The sequence below is a fragment of the Sciurus vulgaris genome, assembly GCF_902686455.1.
Source record: "Sciurus vulgaris genome assembly, chromosome: 3".
Classification (NCBI taxonomy): domain Eukaryota; kingdom Metazoa; phylum Chordata; class Mammalia; order Rodentia; family Sciuridae; genus Sciurus; species Sciurus vulgaris.
In genome coordinates this window covers 13,720,411-13,738,467 of record NC_136463.1, presented here as the reverse complement: position 1 = coordinate 13,738,467, position 18,057 = coordinate 13,720,411, and the positions used below count along the sequence as shown (strand labels likewise).

The 18,057-nt window shown below is 42.1% G+C and overlaps 1 protein-coding gene across 5 annotated transcripts in view; it reads left to right on the top strand.

The window, feature by feature from the left end:
- The first annotated feature begins 2,841 nt into the window (after nt 1–2,841).
- The window catches only part of HELZ (helicase with zinc finger), a 160,964-nt gene continuing 145,748 nt past the window's right edge, over nt 2,842–18,057 (top strand). For 3 of the 5 annotated variants that reach the window (XM_079131563.1, XM_079131562.1, XM_079131558.1), the window contains exons 1-3: nt 3,770–3,842; nt 5,138–5,193; nt 9,615–9,671. The gene's annotated coding sequence lies outside the window, so the exon portion shown is untranslated. Of the gene's footprint in view, nt 3,114–3,769; nt 3,843–5,137; nt 5,194–9,614; nt 9,672–18,057 lie in introns of those variants that run through there. The other 2 variants (XM_079131559.1, XM_079131560.1) reach the window with 2 other exon arrangements.

Here is an 18,057-nt window from a genome sequence, read left to right as displayed (position 1 = left end):
TCTCAGTGGGTTAAGCTTAGAGTGTTTTTGGCCAGGCCAATTTCTGAGTGCTCATTTAGAGTTATACTTCTGCTCTGGCAACCGCTAGTCACATGGCCCTCGCTAAATGCAAGGGCATTTCTGGAAAACAGTTCCCAGCATGGAGAATGAGTCTTTGGTGATTAGCAAGCTGACTGTCACATGGGGAGAGAAAGACAGCAATTAAATAAACAAATTACTTAAGATGTTAGAAGGCGATAAGTGCTTTGGAGTAAAATAAAGAAGGGAAAGAAATACAGAGTGTGTAGAAATAATTCTAATTTTAAATAGAATGGGACAGAGGGGCTCACTGGAGTGACTGAAGAGTTGAAGGTCACAAAAGTGTGAGTTGTATATCTTAAAAATGAGGTCACTGTGGCTGCAGCAGAGCACAGGGGACAGAGGTAGGAGATGTCAGAGAGAGGACAGGAGGCTGACTATGTAGGACTCTGGTTTCTCCTCTAAGCGGAAGTCAGAGGGTTGTGCAGAGGTGTGATATGATTGAATTTACATTTTTTTCAAGACAGTGTGGCAGCAACCTTGAGCATAGACTGGAGTGGGGCAGAAGGAAGCAGAATTTAGTGAACTGGACCATACTGGCAGTGAGGAAGGAGATGTGGCTCAGTGGTTAAGTGCCCTGGGTTTAATCCCTGGAACCAAAAAAAAAAAAAAAAAAAAAAAAAAGAGAGAGAGAGACAGATGACTAGAGTGTAATTAAAAATGAGACACAAGAACTGAGCCTTTGGAATTTCAAGTAGTGGTCATGGGTAACAGGGGAGAGAGAAGGAGAGAAGAGGGACGTGATAGGAGAATTAGCTGTGTCCATCAGATTAGAAGCAGAATACATCTAAGTTAATGGCAGCTGAGCTGCTGCTTTCCTATGTGCCCACCTCTAGTTGTACATGGTCAGAGTAGCCTGAAGAGATGAAGGTCAGTTAATTTCAGGTGTCAGCACCCCCTTCCCCCAACATCCACCTGCCCTGATAGCAGCTTGGTCATTCACTCAACAAACACTTGCTAAGCATCTCTGGATGCCAGGTCCTGGTGTAGGCCCTGGGAGCAGCGTGTTAGAGGAGCCCGGTGCCTTCAGGGACCTTGTGCTCTAGTGGGCAGATAATAAACAGCAAAGACATCAGCAGGATACCTTCTAATACGAGGTAGGACTGTAGAGAGTGACCTGCTTTACTTAAGGGATCACAAAGGTTCTCCTTGAGAAGGTAATATTTGAGCTGAACCTGAATGGTGAAAAGATGGTTGGCAGGAGATCTGGGGGAATAGGATTCTGGCTGGAAGGAAGTGTGGGGAAGTGCAGAGGAAGACAGAAGGTCAGCTGGCTCCATCCTGCAGAGAGATCTTGTAGGCCACTGGGGTTTATTCTATGCACGATGGAAAGACTTTGATAGGTTTAAGGGAAAAGAGTCACAAGATCTGACTTACATTTCACTAACGTCACTGGGTTGGTCACAGGGTCAACAGACTGTAAGGGGTGGGGAGGCAGGGAAAGAGGCACAGGTAACATGTAGGGTCTTAAGACAAGGATGAGCTGAAGGCAGTAAATGGGTCAGGGGGTCACATGAATGAGTATTTCTTTGGGTCAAGGCCTTTGCTAGCAAAGGAAGGTTACCAAACAAATAAGCATGCTTGAGAGGCACAGTCCTTGCCCTGATTTTGTTAATGTTTACTTATAAGGAAGCTCAGATCTTACACTTAAAGGTGACTTGTAAATAGAAGACAGTCATTAAATCAGTGCATACTAGTGGCTAAATAAGTGCGAAATGGGGTACCAAGGAAAGAGCACTTTGGCGCCTTCCTTAGACCGGAGAGGCATTACATCTTCCAGCAGGAGCAGAGGTCTGGGTAGAGGGGGCGCTGCCTTCCCCTTCCCTAGTGGTTACAGGAGCTTGAAACTAAAAATTTGGCTCCAGGCTTCAGTTTCTCAACTCATTCTGGAGCTTCTCAGCTCTGAGAAGCAGTGACTCAGGGGAGGTCCCTCCTCGGCAAGCCGGTTCTCAGTGGCTGGGAGTGACTCACCTGCTCCCTCCCTCATGAGTGACCCCGGGCCAATCCCTTAATGAGTCCACACCTCACTCTTCTCATTTGGCCGAGAAAATTGCCCGGTGGAGTTTTTGGCTCCCTGGGGGCAGGGCTCTTGTCTGCAACCATACAGGTTCCTAGAGATGCTTCTGGTAGGATCCAGAGGAGTGCAGAACTCTGGGGTCAACCTGAGAGCCTCTCCAGGCACACAAACGGGAGCGGGGAGGGGGCGGGGTTAACGCTGGTACCCGCGATTTCTTCTAATTGAGGAGCCATTCAACATTTTGTACCGAATACTTTGATGCCTTGAAGGATTTCTTTGTATTCATTTATTTTTGGTTCTGGGGATAGAATCCAGCGCCTCGAGACAAACTAAATACGCGCTCTACCACTGAGCTGCACCCTGGGTCCAAGTCTTGGGAGAATATCTTTTGGGCATCTTTTGGAACTTGCTTGGGAAAACGAAAAGGGGAAAAACAGAAACCAGAGCAGGACCCCAAAGTTAGCAAAGCGGGCACCAGAGGCTCTGGGAAGACAGCGTGCTGCGATTGACCAACAAACCTCCCTTTCTGGGGAACCTGGGCCGTTGGATGGATGCGACCCTAGCAGGCGAGAGTGGCGAGCGTCCGGGATCCTCCCGGATCGGGTCCCCTCCTACTACCAGCGCTCCGGGTCGCCACAGGGCGACTCTGCATCCCTCTCCCTTCCCCTCCCCCAAGCCAGAGTGGAGCCCGCGCTCCACCCCCGGCCCCGCCGCCTGGGTTCGCCGCCCTGTAGGAACCAGGCAGGTGGACCGCTGCAGGAACACCCTTCTCCTAGACCCTCCCGGGGACCCTCCCCCGGGCCCTGGCGCGCCTCCGCGCCCCGCCCCGCGCCAGCAGCGGGCGACCCGAGTTACCTGCACCGGGAAGTCACAGTCCGCCAGCCCGGACTCCTAACGGGGTGGGTCCCGCGGAGTCCAAAGCCACATTCCTAGGGGAGGGGTCCTCTCCTCTTTAGAGGGTCGCGGATCACATTACTGGCCGAGAGGAGGAGACGGCGAGAGGCAGAGTAAACAGGGGGTAAAAGTTGCATTTAGCTTATTCTTGTTTTTTTTTTTTTTCGGTTTTCCCCCAATCGCGCTTCGACGGCTGGTTGACCCGGGGATCCGGTGTCCGCCCAGTTCCCGCAGCCCGATGGCCCCGGCACGGCTTGCCAGCACCGAGGCCCCTTCCTGCCGCGCGGGTGCGGGAGCGGTGAGCGGGGCGGCGGGGCGGCCCCGGGCGACCCCCGCGCGGCTGCCCCAGGGGCGGGAAGCGCGGCGGCCGGAGCCCGCGCGACGCTCGGAGCACCGGGAGCGGGACGCTCACATGCGTGCGCATAAATCAGTCAGCGAGCGGTCGCCGCCGCCTGCGCCAGGGAAACCTCGGGCTGATTGAATGCAGACGTGGGGTGTCTGCCAGGGCAGGAGGGCGGCGGGGCAAAGGGAACCGGCGTGGAGGCCACGGTGGGGGAAGGGAGGCCAGGGCCAGGAGACAAGAGAAAACCCCGAAGCCACATTTTTACCGTGGAGCTGAATTTGAAATGCAAACTCCCGCGGGCGGGGAGGGGGCCGGGCCGCGGGAGCGGGGCCGACGGGCCACCCGCGGCAACTTTCCGGCGGGAGGTGCGGCCGGAGGGGGCGGCGCCGGCGGCGGGAGGCGGGAGTCGGGGGCCGAGGGGGGGAGTCACTTTAAAGGCTCTTTCTTACCCATAATGCTTTGTGGGGACGTTGACAAGTGGATCCAAGATGGCGTAGAAAGTAATGACAGGTAAGTCCTGACTTCCCCCTTCTCTGCTGCCGGGGCCGCTCCGCGAGCCGCCCGAGCCCTCTGGGGAGGGGCCCCGACTCCCCTCCGGTGCCCCGGGCCCCGGGCGGCGCGGCCCCAGGGCTGGCCGGGGGCCTGGGCGGCCCGCGGCGGGGCCTGGGAAGCGGGGCTCTTCGAGGCGAGGCCCGGACGCTGGGGCTGTTTACAGCTTCTTCCCCTCCTCGGTCCCCGTCCCCTCCGCTGGGGGCCGCGGCGCCCGGGGCCCGGGCCGAGGCGGGGCCCTTGCACCGCGGGGCCGGGAGCCTGCGGGAGGCTGCTCCCGCACGGGCCACTCCGGGCGGGGGAGCCGAGCCTCGGTGCACGCTCCGCGCCTCCGGGTCGCGGCGGGGGGTGGGGAGCGTGCGGGCCTCCCACGCCCCGCTCGATTCCGCCCTCGGGCTCGGACTTCCACCCGGCCGGGGCGGGGGTCGCGGGGAGGGGGCGTCGGGAAAAGTGGGTCAGGGGTGCGCCCCTTCCCCCGCGGAGGGCGCTCAGCGCCTGGGGTTCACTTTGCCCCCCCCGCCCCCTCCTCGGAAATGCTGTCTGGCCCACAGGCGCATCAACAAGAATAAGAACTGGCTCTCCCTTCCTGGAGATTCCTCCAGAGTCCCCCTTTCAAGGGCTCTGAAGACTGCAGTCTTTCTGGAACTTTGATTCCTCTCCCCCAATGTTTTTGAGCTTTCTGTCCTCTGGCCTTTTTGCTGAGGGAGCCTTCCGAGAGGGCTGGAAGCCAGGTCTTCGGAGACTTCTTGAATTGGGATATTTGAGTTTTGTTTGCAACTCAAAAATTGCCATTCTTTCTCCCTTCCAACTTTTCAGGCAAATCATTAATATGATAAAAAGTATAACTCTTTAGGTAGTGAATTCCTGGAATGGGGGCAGGAGGCAGGCATTGTCTTAGCTAGTTTGTACTTAATTTTGCCCTCACTTAAACTCATATTAATGAGGTCTCTTCTCTTTAATTCCTTTAAAAAAATTTTTTTTTTGAAAGTAAGATCAGTCAGTGCTGGACAAAAGATGACTTTATGTTTTAGGTTTTCAGAACATTTTATAATCTTTTCTTTTATCATACTAAAAGGAAATGTTTTCATTTTAAGGCAAAAGAAACATTCATTTGCAAAGCTGCATACTGTACCATTTTTGTAACTTTCCATTTGAAATTTAGATGCCCTTTCACTTCAGACTGATAAAATGTTTGCCACTGATAATGTCTATTACTGGTATTGTATAGACACATTTTACTTTTCTATTTGCCTCAGGAATTGGATGAAGTAATTGATCACTAATGAACTACAGTGCTGGTGAGATGTGTAAGGTGAGACCACACAATTAAATATGATTTCACTTATTTCCATCTTTATTTTAATCAACTTGGAAGAGTAAGACTGAAACTAAGTAATTTGATGGGGCCATCTTCATTTCCCAAATATATCACTCAGTCAAATGGGGTATGGGCAGGGCTAGATTTAGAAAGGAAAAATGTGTCAAATATACCAATCTTTTTTATGGCTCCAACATACTCAAACATAGCAGAGCTTATCCAGAGCCAAATGTTATTTGCAGCTATCCTTGATCAGTGTCTTCTCCAGGGGTAATTATAGTTTGCCTCTTCAAATTTCCTGTGTAACTTTAATTGGATGTCTTAATTTTGTCTGTTTTGATGTCCATTGCTTACTGTACATTGAGTATAAGTGATTGTAAGGGATTTGTGTTTCCACAGTTTGTGGGACTTTGGTGAAGTATACCCTTTCCATTGGAAAGAATTATCTTAGGCAAGCCAATCACTTACTTTATTTATTTTTATTTTCTTGTGATATTGTGGATGGACTCCAGGGCCTTACACATGGTAGGCAAGTGTTCTACCACTGAACTATATCCCTAACCCCTTGCTCTTATTTTCTGAAAAATGGAATAGTAATTGTCTAATAATTGTTAATAATTATTTTGAAATCAAAATGATAATGGTGAATACCACCCAGCTTATTAGGGATAAGACTAGTTTGTTATTATTTTCTGGTCATACATGGTGTGTGAATTCAGAGTATTGTTGTCCTTAATTTAACCTGTAATGCTTTGACTTTAAAGGACATTAACATAGTGAATGAACAGTTTGTATTCAGTGCTATGGAGAGGGAGAGAAGTTTGGTGGTTTTACATTTTTCACAACCAGTTTTCTTAACTTTAAAAATATCTTAATATATTTCATTTAGAAAAATATAAGTAATTTTGGTTAATTAATTGGTTATTGCAGGACTCCGCCCCCTCCATTAACACATGTGGGCTCTGGACTTCGAAAGCCTTTCATGAACTTTTCATGCCTATTATAACATCTGTTTAAGAAGAATAAGCTGTGTTTTATTTTATTTTTCTAGATTGAGATATATAATTGACATTTTGCCTTACACATACATGTGCACTCACACACACAATCTTGGGAAAGGAAGGTGGACCTAGACCCAGATGCTTTTGTAAGTGCACATGCCACATTAACTTGTGTTTGAAACTCAGCAATACTTATGTGTATTACATATAATATTAATTTTTTTATTCTCAGCAGAGCAAGTGTGGATTTTGGAATTTACTTTCAGCTCAGTTGGAGGCATATTCATGTCTTAGACTTCCCAATTTGAAATTTTCATCTCACTTTTTGGAAACCTATTATTATTCTGTGGAAAGGAACCAGTGATGTGCTTTTGTCTATGGAGATGTTCCTCTGTAGTCTGAAACTGAATATTCAGTATTTGGTAATCTTCTATGGCTAGTGTTGAACTGTAATGAGCCTTCACACATGCAGACTGGTGTTAGTATTCACTTCAAAGTGAAGCTAATGTTTGGCCAGGAAACAACTTGTTACACAAAGTATTCTAGAATGGGAAATACCGTAGTATTGAAGGTTGTGGTGGAGTAGAAGTCTGTGTCTTTGAGCTGAATAAAGACATAGCTTTTTTAGTCTGTCCTTTTGGCTGGTAAGCTAGGACACTATTTTTAGGTAAGGTCGTATTTTTTGAGTTAGTAAATACAGTCCTGTACTTCTATCAGCTGGCAAACTTTAATTTTGCAATTATTAGCAAGAAATTTCATTTTCTTTTAGCACAACTATCCAGTCTACCTGGTCTTATTTTCTGTATACATTCATGAACTGCCTAGTTTTCACTGGAGAGGGGAATGATACCAAAATAACAGGAGAAATCATTTCTGCTTGCAAAGGGCTTTGTGTAACTTAAAAATTTACAGAATATTCATGAAAGGCTAAAAATAGTGCAGAAGGACCCACAAGTAAGTGGACTAGATCTTATAAATGCATCTGTTTTCTCTGTTTAAGTAGTAGGGTTGGCATTAATATTGAATGCAGATTAGTCCATAATTGTCTGTCAGACTATAGTTAAGTCCAAATACAGGCCCAGTACAAGGAATAAGGTCCTCTTCCTGTTCCAAATGTATAGAAAAATTGGGGCCAAGTTTTTTAGCAAAAATTCCTCAAGAGTGGGAAGAACTGCCTATAAGCAAATTAAGATTGCTTATTTTCATAAACCTAGGTGAGTATACTTGAAAATGTAATTAGATTTCTAAGTAGTATTTTGAAATATTTTACAGAAGTGTAACATGAGTGGAGAGAATGGCCATGCTAGCTTACGACTGATCTCAATTCATGGCTGTGTCAGGGTTCCTTCTGTAGCATTGGCTACAAGAAGCACTAAACACGATGGTCTTACCACTTTCAGGGTGACTGGAGTCATCCCTGAATCTAATACAGTTAATATTCCTCTTGTTAAGACTATTGTAACATGAAGACTTTGTATATTTATATAAATGTTTACATGTGTAATATATGTAAACACATATATATAAAATAATTATTTTTTAAGTTTTTAGTTATCTAAAAGAAATTGAAAGTTTTCCATCCTAAACCAATAGTCAGGGGGCTGGGGAGATAGCTCAGTCGGTAGAGTGCTTGCCTTGCAAGCACAAGGCCCTGGGTTCAATCCCCAGCACCCAAAAAAAACAAAACAAAACAAAAAAAACACCTAAACCAATAGTCATCCAACTTGTTTAGTTTTGTAAGTTGTATTGGGTCAGTTTCTCTACCCAAGAGCAGGAAGTGGGTAAAACAAAGTTTCCAGAGAAGAAAGCAAACAGGCAAATTCAGATGTGCCAGAAGCACCTAATATTTAGCCCAGAAATAAAAATCAGAAACGTTCATGCTTCAGAATGGATTGGTCAAAAAATATGCCATGCATTCTTTGAAGAATCTGATGATTAATCAGGTTTTTTTTAAACCCAAAAGCAAAATGAAATGAATGTATAAACTTTGTGATTTTTATTTCTGTGCTGTATTTTAGGTGTTTCTGGCACACCTGAATTTGCTTGTTTGCTTTCTTCTGTGAAAAATTTTCTTGTTATGGTAGAAATATTCTTGTCAGTAGGCAATATATATAACTAATATAGTTAATTTTTTTTTTTTTTTTTTTTTTTGGGTGGTGGGGATCAAACTCAGGGCCTTGCACATGCTAGTAAGGGAAGTGCTCTACCACTGAGTTACAACCCCAGCCCTTAAAAATTATTTTTATGCAAAAATCATGCATGTACTTAGGTGTGAGACTGAGGTATGAGGATTACAAGTTGGAGACTAGCCTCAGCAATTTAGTGAGGCCCTGCCTCAAAATAAAAAAAAAAGACCAGAAATGTAGCTCAGTGATAAAGTACATAGTACCAAAAAAGAGGGAAAAACAAAAACAACTAATCAACAAAAACCCTCATGCATGCAATGGTAAAATAAGTTGAGTGTACCTAATTATATAAAGTAAGAAAGCGCGCGCACACACACACACACACACACACACACACACACACGCCTTTGTTCTCTGTCTTCTAGTCCTGCTGCCTTGTGCTGACTGTGTAAGTAGCTGGGTATCATTTAGCTTTTGGAAGACCTCTGTTCTGAATATATACTGCAGTAGTAAATGTAAAGTGAGAAGTCTGTAGAGACATGGTCACTGAACTAAGAGTGGGGTGTTTTGCAGGGACTTTTCTGTTCTTCCTTATTGTGATGTTAAATTATAGTGCTAATTGAGCTGTCAGTTTAAGATAACTAATTGAATTATTAAATACCCAAGCAATTAACTTTGTGGTCAGACTGGTAAAGTTTTGATTTTTTGATCTTTAAAGAAATATTTGTGAGTTAAATCTGTGTAATCTTGAGGGGATGGGTACTCGTGTAATGAGCTACCATCTGTTGAATTTTGTGATAAGCTGCACAGTATATTTACTATGTTCTTTTTATAACTCATTATCTCCTTTAGTTCTAGTAACAACTCATAAGACAGTTGTTATTTATATTTTGCAAAGGAGGAAATTTAGACTTACATGAAAACTAACTAATGTAACATCACAAGACCAATAAAGTAGTGGAGGTGGTGCTCTTCTGGAACGTCTGTGCTCTGCTGTCTCTAGGTAGTCTATCTTTCTTATTTTCCAGAATTCAGGAAAATGTAGACCTGGAGAAATTGACGGCTCAGGGTTACACAGCTCCGTAGTAGCAGGGTTAAAGCAAGCTTTTATCTCCAGAAGCTTATCTTAGGACTTTTGGTCCTCTGCTGGTTATGCTACATTTGATTGACTTACTATGGACTTAAAGACCAGATGCTGTGAATAGTGGACAGTAATGTTTCAGAACTGTTAGAGCAACTAGTGTTGTTTTCTACCAAATATTTAAAAGCTTCCTTCTCTCTCTTTCAGAAATTATAAAGAGCTCTGATGGGCTATTTGGGTGATACCCAGTGCAGTGAACTGCAGGTGAGTAAGGATTAGGAGAACATTATTTAGATAAGAAAAACTTGGTAATGCCTGAAAAAGGGCGAGACTTCATCTTGTCCAGCATGTCTGACCAGCTGGGTGGTGTGTAGACAGTAATCCCAGCCTACTGACACTGTGGCAGGGGGATCATAAGTTCAAGGCCAGCCTCAGCAACTTAGCAAGACCCTGTCTCAAAACAAAAAATAAAAAGGACTGGGGATGTAGTTTAGTGATGAGTCCCCTGCGTTCAACCCCCAGACAACAAGAAAAAACAACAATGGCCAGAAATGATGAGGTGGAGCCGGGTGGAGTGACACAGGGCTTAGTGAAGCTGTGGTAACCTGGGACGTGGGACTAACTGACTGGATGGTGAACAAGCCTTGAAGCCTGCTGCCTTGTCAGACTAGTTGGAAGGGAAGTGTGAGTCGGTTAATCTTCCACTTCTGTTCTGAATGAGTAACTGCGCTGAGGCTCAGTCTGTCTGCATGTGATTGGAACTAGAAAGGTCCTTCAGCTTTTATGTCAACATTCTTGAGTGCTAATCACTCTCCTCTGTCGAACTTGGTTAAGTGTTTAATTGTTTTCCTTGTTATCTGCCGAGTGCCTTGGGTCATGAATGACTATATGTGCACATTTTTGAGGCTCTAAACACTGAGAAGATATCTCTAGAAACTAAAACTTGGCCTTTTTTACCAATGGTTGCGCTGCCTTCATCTCGGCTATCAGCACCTTAACTTATCTTTTCCCGAAATACCTGCTAATTTAAGACAGTTTATTATGTCACAGTAATTAATCTTCTTGGTTTATTATAATCTTAGTCTATCCGTATTAAGAATATAAAACGGTAACACTGCAGGAAAACAATTAGAAGCCGTTTAATATTTTCCTTGCGGGCACCAGTGCTGAATTTTGGCACTGGGGCTCATGCTGTACCACTGTGCAAGCCCCAAACATTTCTTACAGTGTATCCAACACTGGTCTTTTGTTAGACATTGCCATCTTCAGAACGCTTCAGGTCTTAGTAAAATAACTTGCCATCTTGCCTTTTGGACTCTGGCTGGTGAGAGTTACAAGAACCTCACTACTACTGGCTGCTGAGGTCTGGGTAGTCAGGTCATCATGACCAAGGGGAGTGTGAACGTTCTCCGTGGAGGCCAGAGGGAGCAGTAGAAGGGATGGGTAGTTCTCTTCTTGAGGCCAAGTCAAACTTGGATCCTGGTGGCTCTGTTTCCTAAGTATGCTAGAACTTTGGAACTTTCTTTTTTGGGGGGTGGGCAGTGGTAGAGATTGAACTTAGGGCCTTGTGCATATTAAACAAGTGCTTGAGCACTGAGCTACATCTCTAGCTCCTGCTGGACTTTCTTAATGTTAAATACGTTGATATTAAATAAATTGTTTAATATTGATTAAACAGTCGATTTCCTTCCTGGGATTCCATTTTAAAATGTACATATTTTAAATTCATTTTTAATTATGGTATATAATAATTTGATATTTAAAAAACATTAGATTATGAACCATTTTCATGTTATAGGTTTTAAAGTTTTAATTTATGTGGAAAAGTTTCAGGAATAATCACATCAAATCATGCTCCCATATTTTACCCAAATCTTTTTTTTTTTTTCGGGTGCTGGGGATTGAACTCAGGGCCTTGTGCTTATAAGGCAAGCACTCTACCAACTGAGCTATTTCCCCAGCCCCTACCCAAATCTTTTTGTATTAGTTATTTATGTTGCTGGATGGTTTTCAGTTAACATCATTAAAGATATTACTTTTTTTTTTTTTCTTTTTGGTACTGAGGGTTGAACCCAGGGCCTGGTGCATATGAGGCAAGCACTTTATCAACTGAGGTATATCCCCAGCCCCTGTATTTTTGTATCTGTAGGATAAATTTTTGGATTGCATTATTAAAGGATATTTTTAAAAAGGATATGAATATTTTTATGGCTTTTGATGTATATTGTCATACTGTTTTCAAGGGTGCTGTATCAGTTTGTAATCCTAGCAGACATATCAGTGTACCTATTTTACTGTGATGGGTAGAAATTCATTATTTTCCATCAAAAGTTTTTTGCTAATTTAATAGTGTAAAATGGTCCTTGAATTTCATTCAATAATGAAATAATGTTGAATTTAACTATTTTGAGTCTTGTTTATTTATATCCTTTGCTATATTACGCAATAAACCATTGACGTGGGTTTGGATGGTAAGGCAGATATAACCAGCTAATGGATAGGGAATTATTAGAAAGATAACTATAGAATGTTCAGTGAAAATGTTAGTAAGAGATGGGCTCAATGGTAAGTGATCTTGGGGATGTAGTTGAAGGGGAAGAGATGGATTATTCCACGATTGAATTCAGCAAGTACTTTTTGGGCATTCACTGACCTCCATATGCTGTGTTGTGTCCTCTGAGTGCTTCTCAAGTTGTTGTCAAGGCATGTGTTGGGTTGAAGGAGGGGACTGCCTGAGTCTTAACCCGTTAGGGGTTCTGGCTTCTATTGTCTTTTGTGGCTGCTTGGAGGGCTGAGAAGACCACTGCTGTCTAGGACGTCTTTAACTCACGGCACACTCTTTGAGAAGCTCTGTTCTGAGGGATGCAAAGAGAAATAAAACACAGGTTCTCCTGATAAGGAACTAATCATCTTGTAGAGAGAATAAGTGTACCCCAAAATGAAACAACAAATAGGAATTTGGTATGTGCTGTAAAAGGGTTCAAACAAGGCATTTAGGGATTAAGTGAGGGGAGCGATACTGCTCCCTTGGAGATATTAGGAAACCCTTCAACTGAAGAGGTCACATATAAGTTGCATGAAAATGAGAAGCAGTAAAAAGAAGAGGGTACTCTAGAGGGATATCTACGGGTGGTGTGGGAAATGTGGGTGTCAGGAAGCTGCATATCCAAATTACCTGGATCCTGAGATACATAAAGGAACCAAATGGATGGTGAAACCGCCTGTGGGTCAGGACTGGATCAGGGTCTTAAATGTCAGACTAAGGGTGAGTTTGATGAATCTAGGGAGGAGTTGAGGGACAGGGACTTTAGTTGGGTTCATAGTAGTAGATGGGGAGCAGTCAGTTCTGTGCCTCAAGTAGGGATGAGATTGCGGTTGTGAGGTTTGGGGAGTCTGAAAGCATGGGACATCAGAGATTAGGAAGTCAGGAGAAAGAACAGGCCTTAGGGGTTTCAGATAGAGAGATAATGAATCTGGGTGTTGCATTTTAAGGAGCTAGGGCAAAGTTGAAATCAGAATTTTTTTTATAGGGTTTTTTTTTTCTTTGTACCTGGGTGCTTAACCACTGAGCCACATCCCTAGCCCTTTTTATTTTTTATTCTGAGACAGGGCCTCACTAAGTTGCTGAGGTTGGCTTTGAACTTATGATCCTCCTGCCTCAGCTCCCAAGTCGCTGGGATTGCAGGCGGGTGCCACTGTACCCGACTCAGAATTTTTTTTCTTTTAATAAATATATTTTTTAGTTGTAGATGGACATAGTACCTTTATTTAATTTATTTATTTATATTTTATGTGGTGCTGAGGATCGAACCCAGTGCCTCACACATGCTGGGCGAGCCCTCTACCACTGAGTTTACAACCCCAGCCCCATTCAGAATTTTAATCCTAGAAAAAACTCAAGTGATTTGTTAGGGCAATAGCTAAGAAAGTTGGGGCCCCTGGAGTTTGAGGAATCAGTGAAGTCTCAGTCAGTTAAGGCAGTCTGGAGGCAGGCCTCCTGATAACCAGTCCAAGTAGAGGTAATTTGATGACCCTAAATTTTGCGTATTTGTAAGCAAGGAGAGTTGAATGGTTTCGTGGGGTATGTTCCTAGGCTTCTGTAAAGGGTTTACAATGAAGAGAAGCAGGATTAACTCCAGAATTCCTGTGCTGCCATAGCTTTGTGTCTTTGGGTTAATTAAGTCTCTTGAGACTTAATTCTTTTTGTTACTTGTGACAGTAAAACTTGTTGCTTGTTGGAAATTATAAAAAACAGATGAATATTTATAATAATAAAATTATAATCCTACCACCCAGAGATGTCCACTTCATTATTTTTATTATTTTTGTAATACTGGGGATTGAACCTAGTGGTGCTCTAACGCTGAGCTACATTCCCAACCCTTAAAATTAAAAAAAAAAAAAAAAAAAAAAAAAAATTTTTTTTTTTTTTTTTTGATACAAGGTCTTACCAGGGTGCACAGATTGCCCTTAAATTTGGGATTCTCCTGTCTCAGTCTCCTTAGAAGCTGGGACTACAGGTATCACCATGCTCAGCTTCTACTTTTATTTTGTAATAATTTTAGATTTGTGGAGAAAGCTTTTAATGTAGGACAGAGTTTTCTTACACACTTTATATCCTGTTTCTCCCATTGTTTATTAAATCTGGGAAACCATCATGTGACACATTACTATTAACTAATTTTCAAACTTTCATTTAGGTTTAACCAGTTTTTCCACTAATGTCCTTTGCTCCAGAATCTATCCAGATCCCACATTGTAGTTGTCATGTCTTGATCTCTTCTGTGCTGTGACAGTTTCTTCACATTTCTCTGGTGTTTATGACTGTACAGGAGTACTAGTCAGGTATTTCCCAAAATGCCCCTCCATTTAGGTTTGTCTGATATTTTCCTTATGATTAGATTTTTGGGAAAGAAATACTTTTTCTGTTTTTTTTTTTTTTTTTTTTTTCCCCTTTTTTTTGGTATCAGGGATTGATCTCTGAGGCACTTGGCCACTGAGCCACATCCCCAGCCCTATTTTGTATTTTATCTAGAGGCAGGGTCTCATTGGGTTGCTTAGTGCCTTGTCATTGCTGAGGCTGGCTTTGAACTCACGATCCTCCTGCCTCAGCCTCCCTAGTGGCTGGGATTATGGGTGTGCACCTTCGCACCTGGCATCTTTTCTGTTTTTTCAATGTAAAATATTTAATACATAGTTCTATATTTTACAAAAATGAAATTACAGACCATATATTTTATAATCTGCTTTTAAAAACTTACCCACAGGATTTTATATATGTAATATTGTAACTTATTTTTCACTTCATATCTTCTCAATGACCCCTATTCTTCCACACTCTGTAGGAAACTTTTGTTCTGAGTTTCAAACATTAATCTAAAAGTGTAGTTCTCTAAAGCAATCTGTTGGTAGGTTGAAGTGGCTTTTAAGGGTGGGTGGTGGTGTACTTGTTTTAATTATGTAGTTGGCTCTTTTATACTGGTTTATGTTTTATTTAAAACTCAACTGTTTTGAATTGTGATGTGATTACTTGTCTACACAGATGATCTGGGACAGAAAATGAAGACATCCAAAGAATAGAAAATGTTTTATAATAGTAAAATTTTCTTGGCAAGTAGGAACCTTTTCTGGATTTCATTCTCTTAGTATAATTTGCTTACTTCTCAAATATGAGTTTTTTGTTTATTTATGAATAGATATTTACCAATCTCTATTGATTAATAAACATGTTGAATGATTTATAGGGAAACTCAAATTCTTTAGGAAATAGTTTGGAATTAACTACAACTAAGAAGGCTTTCTTCAGAATTTTGGAATTTCTGAAAAATGAGTCAAGAAAAATCAAAGTGATAGATGAAAAAAATCTCAAATTTAGTTGATGAAAATTTATTTTTTCTTGTTATTAGTTTAATCACTAAAACAGATGGTAGAAGATCCACCAGGATATTTCTTTCATGTTTATACATCATTTTGCTTTGCCATACTGAAGTCACCTTATTTTGGGATTTAGGGAGAATTTGCCTCTTTATGAAAGATTATACAAGGTAGAAAGTGGTTGGTGATCTTAGTTTCTAATTTCTTTCAGTAGGCTTAGTCTCTTAATCTTATTGCATCCTCAGTGATTTTATGTTTTAGAGAAAAGTGCAAGTCTAGCTGAATGTTAAGTACAGTACAGTAAATAAAACTTTGCAGAATATTTTGCCTGTATAGCCCATAGAATCATCGTAAAGGCAGTTGAATTTAAAGATGATACAGCATTCCTTCTTATGGCTTAGCATTCTAATGGGACTGAATTTGGTATAGGACAGTTCTTGGAATGCTTGGCATTCTGGTTATTTTTGGTCATCTATTTGGGAAATTCAATTAAAGTCCTTATTGAATGGTTTAAATGAGTTGGATGGTTGTCATGGGGATAAAAATGGCATGAAATAGGCATCTTATACAATACATTTAATCCAAGATGGTAGATGATTTAAGAGGCCCAATAATTCTGTAGGCTGTACTTCTGGTTTTGGAAGAAGGGTGTTTTAGAGAAGTAGGCCTTGAGAGTTTCACTAAAAGCTGGGTAGGATGTAGGTCCAAGAAGGGAGGAAAGGATGTTCTGGGCAGAGGGAGCAGTATTGTTAGAGTGTAAGAGGCTTGACTATATTGGGGGTCTGTGTGGGGGAGTGGTGGGAAAGTTAGGTTGTAGCAAGATTGTGGATGGCCCAGATACCTGGTAATAAGCTTGAACGCTATTTTGTAGGTGTTTTGTAATCATAGTGTCATATGTAGAGTAATCCTCTTAACCATTTTTCCCCCAGAGGAAGCATGACACTTTGGCCACATTGTCTCACCATGGCCCCGCTGCTTGATGGGGAGGGGCCAAGTTCTGATAAGCTTTCCTCACTCTGCGGGGCTAGGTCATGTGGGTTATTTTAGCAGTTGATCAACCTGGCTTTTCTTTTCCTTGGTTGTAACACACTTACTTTCTAGTATAATCATGTTTCACGATAATAATTGAGTTTCTACAGGGAAAATAATAATATAGCTGGACATAGTGTACACCTATAATCCCAGCAATTTGGGAGGTTAAGGCGGGATTGGAAGTTCAAGGCCAAACTCAGCAACTTAGTGGGACCCTGTCTTAAAATAAAAAAGGGCTGGGCATGTAGCTCATGATAAAGCTTCTTTGAATTCAATATGTAGTCCCCGCCTCCAAAAAAAACCTTAGAAAATAATTACATATTAGGCAGATTAAAGGCAAAACACTAACTGTTAAAAACATGAATCTCTAGCTTTTTCAGTAGTTCTTCTCTTTTACATTTTTGTTAGTTATGTAAAGAGACATTTTATTTGTATTTTAAGTTTTTTAAATGTTTTGTTGTTTATATAGTCTAATAAGTAAAGATTGTTTGGGATCTGATCAAGAACTAGTTATGGCTGGGCATGATGGTACATGCCTGTAATATCTGCTACTCAGGAGACTTGAGGCAGGTGAATTCCCAGGTTCAAGTCCAGCTATGGATGTTAGTAATTTCTGTCAAAGGATAAAGGAAAGTGGTGATATTTAGCACAAAAATGTTTGCAAATGCAGTCTGATTCATTTGACATAAGTTAATTATGAGATAGATAATTTTTGTCCTAATAGAAATAAACATGTAAGACTGAGATCCAGAGATTCTTGTTTTAGATTGAAGAAATTTTAGTTCCTACTGTTGGCTTCAGCTATTAGATCACTTTTCATTCATGTTCTCTGAAACTTTTCTCTAATCAAATAAAGGATTTAAATCTTTTGAAATCAAAGAGGACCATGATTGCATTAATAAGAAAAGTTAAGGAACATAACTGCTTTTTATATAAAAACACATTTCATGACTTAGTTTCTAGGTGGTCTGGTGGTTATTCTCTCTGTCCTAGACAGAGGGTCGTGATGGGAAGGGAATGATACCTTCTCCTCTTCTGTCACTGAAAATGCCGTGGTCCAGCCAGTCTGCCTCCCGCCTCTGTGGTACACTATTGATTTCATTTTTCTTCCAGTATTTACATTTGTCCTGGACCAAACATCTGGCTATGATGGCATTCTTCAAAAGTATCCTAAGTTTTGTGCCAAATGAACTCATTTATTGTTCTGTTTGGAAAAGTTCTTTCTGAGGCTTGATTCTTGCCTTTAAAACTTACATATGAGGAAGGGAATTGCTTGGATTTACCATTTATTAGTAACACTTATTCTTCAATATCTTCTTTCAAAAATTGAAAACCCACACCAGTTGTGACACTGAAATTTATATTTAAAAAATGATTTTAAGCTGGGCGCCTTGGTGCACGTCTGTAATCCCAGCGGCTCCAGAGGTTGGGGCAGGAGGATCTTGAGTTCAAATCCAGCCTCAGCCAAAAGTGAGGCACTAAGCAACTCAGTGAGACCCTGATTCTAAATAAAATACAAAACAGGGTTGGGGATGTGGCTCAGTGGCCGAGTGCCCCTGAGTTCAACCCTCCATACCCACCCCCCCAAAAAAAATTTAAAATTTTCATTTTAAAAATTGATGTGGGCTGGGGAGATAGCTTAACTGGTAGAGTGCTTTCCTCACAAGTACAAGGCCCTGAGTTCGATCCCCAGTACCACAAAAAAAAAAAAAAAAAAAATTGACGTGGTAAAATTGACTTTCTT